This window comes from Rhincodon typus, chromosome 7, assembly GCF_021869965.1.
Source record: "Rhincodon typus isolate 14 chromosome 7, sRhiTyp1.1, whole genome shotgun sequence".
Taxonomy (NCBI): domain Eukaryota; kingdom Metazoa; phylum Chordata; class Chondrichthyes; order Orectolobiformes; family Rhincodontidae; genus Rhincodon; species Rhincodon typus.
In genome coordinates this window covers 66,756,922-66,759,687 of record NC_063338.1, presented here as the reverse complement: position 1 = coordinate 66,759,687, position 2,766 = coordinate 66,756,922, and the positions used below count along the sequence as shown (strand labels likewise).

The 2,766-nt window shown below is 44.6% G+C and overlaps 1 long non-coding RNA gene across 1 annotated transcript; it reads left to right on the top strand.

Annotated features, from left to right (window-relative positions):
* The first annotated feature begins 1,496 nt into the window (after positions 1-1,496).
* LOC125483552 lies at positions 1,497-2,503 on the top strand. Its single transcript, XR_007262497.1, has 2 exons — positions 1,497-1,891; positions 2,166-2,503. It is a non-coding gene; the product is annotated as an uncharacterized LOC125483552 (long non-coding RNA).
* Positions 2,504-2,766: the final 263 nt, after the last annotated feature.

Sequence of the window (2,766 nt, the reverse complement as noted above, 5' to 3'; positions counted from 1 at the left end):
GCTGTGTTCATCCAGCTCTACACCTTGTTATATCAAACATTCATTCAGTTTCTCTTTCCACAGATGTTGTCAGTTTCACCAACACTTTTTGTTCACATTCATGAAGTTGTTTAATGTACTAAGTGTCACATGGCACATCACTTCAGCATAATCAGACAAAGGGAAAGTTCTTGCAGGGCTGAAAGATATTAGAGATAGGGAAACAACCACAGACCAGAAATGAATTTTTAATTTGCTGCACTGGTGGACCAGGGAGCAAACATAGATCAGCCATCAGGACAGCAAAACATGCATAAGGCTTGGTGTAAACTGGGACATGAGCAATGTTTGTACAAGTTCAGGTACATGGGAGGTGGAAGATGAGCTAAGGAGGAACTCAAAAATCTTTCCACTGATGTTATGTTAGCATTTCTATTTTTCACACCAGCTACATCAATGGCTACCAACTCAGAGCCAGCTTCAGCGAGTGGTTTTATTAACTGGGTTGAGACAAGAAAAATTTCTCACATTCGGACCATACAGTTAGCAGACAGAATGCTTTTGTTCCTTCAACTTGAGCCATATCTGAATTTTGCACGTAAACGTTTCACAACTTAATTATATTCACAGACCCAAACACACAATCGTGGGATTCGGATAAACATTTAAATCCGATTCCAGGCTTGTCACAAAATTCAAAGCCAATACTCTTCCTTTTTAATCAAGCTACCTTGCACGCTTTCAACAACTTGCGCTGCAGACACCTAATATTTCAGGGAATCGGTATTTCGCTTAATACAAAAATGAAAATTTCTTTGGACCGAGTAACCTTGGAGAGCTCTTTTTCCTCACGATCCAGCTAGTGCAAACACTCATGGTAATTCAACACTTGAGCAGGGAGAGCTCCTTTTGTTATTTTTAAATTAGTAATAAATAAAGGTCACTCGGTTCAACGTTTCTGAGAGAGATGGCCAACAGCCTGAATAAAACCCCGCACCTCCCCGCCTCACAATAAGGCTGCCTCGCCCACCCTGACAGACACAAATTGTTCACAATTCGACTACCAATTCGGACTGGAGAAGACATACTCCAGAGCAACAAAATAAAACATAACAATTCACCATTTAAAAAGAACCCGCAAAGGAACAGGGTAGGGAAAAAAACATGAAATACTGTGGCTGGCGGGCGGGCGTTGGTGAGCTATGGTTTATCACCTCACCTGGAAGGCGATCTCAAATGTCTTCCATGCAACAACACCAAGTATCTTATTTTATACCGATCCAAAGTTAATTGAAGTTTAACGGTCACTCGCTACCTTCCTTTCTCTGAGGGTATTACAGCACCGGGTATTTTTTTTTAAATTTAGGTTTGTAAACCAATCTCCCGCTACAGCGCACAGCCCGTTCCGCAGCCTCTCTCGAGCTCCTTTTTAAATCGCTCGAACACAATCGGCCGAGGAGCGGCGCCGACGCCACCGGGCATGCGCCAGCGCCAACACCCCCCGCCCCGCACCTCGCGCACTCCGCGGCGAGCGGATGGCGGACGTGACTCCTTCTCCTTCACTTCGACATGGGATAGTAGACCCGTTCGATCAATACTGTCGCTCACCTGCATTCCGCTGCTTCGGCAACCCTCCCGCCATCTTCTTGCTTCCTCCTTCCCTTTTCACTACATTTGCCGTACCACCATCGCCCCCATCGGCTAGGGTGGAAGGTTCCAGAAGGCGCACTGTGAGCCGAGGAAGCGTCAGTTTTGCAACTCGAGCATCAAAGCTCGGGCTTTGCTCCGGGGTCCTAGGCGTCCTTGCTCCCTTAGCTCTCTCGCTATCTGCCTGCCTCAATTTGAGCTGGACAACAACACGACGTTGAAAGCCTGGTTATGCACGCGCTCGCTGAAACAATGCCACCCGCTGGTAAGGCTGAGTTCCTACAAGTTGCCAGTGCTCCCCTCCCACACGTCGCGGCTGGCGCCAGCACTTAAGCACAATAGAAAGGACTGCATTGTGGAAGTGTGAAAGGGTCAGCTCCTTATCATTTATAGCAAGTGCATACACAGAAAAAAAGTAAAAACGCTTTCAGGATATTGACTTTAACATATCTGATTGGACCGTCGTTTTAAATTTGACTTTATTTCGCTAATTTTTTTTTAATGAAACGATTTCGTTTGCTATTCTTACCCCTTCCCAGAAAATTTAGACCAGCAAAACGTTTACTTTTGCGGTGGGCGGTGACTCACTTTCGAAAAGTAGTCTAGAACAAGAAGGTCATTGAAACAAACCGACAGAACTGCGGATGCTGTAAATCCGGAACAAAAACAAAAGTTGCTGGAAAAGCTGAGCAGGTCTGGCAGCATTTGTGAAGAAAAAAATCAGAGTTAACGTTTCGGATCCGGTGACCATTCCACAGGTCATTGAAACCCTTTCCAACAAGAGACATCCTATCTCCCAACGGATTTCTCCCCTTCCCCCAAAAAACTCTTCTGTTTCTGCATAAATTAAAGATTTCAAACCAAAAAAAATTTCAAAGCATTGCACTGTTAATGTAATTTTTCTAAAGGATTTATATTTTGACTTATTAGCATTTTATAAAAGCGATAAGTGTTAAACACTCGGAGATAGTAAGGACTGCCGATGCTGGAGTCAGAGATAACACAATGTGGCGGTGGAGGAATAAAGCAGGCCAGGTAGCATCAGCTTTCCTGCTCCTCTGATGCTACCTGGCCTGCTGTGTTCCTCCAGCTCCACACTGTCTTATAAGTGTTAAACACTTCCTTGTTATTACAAATACT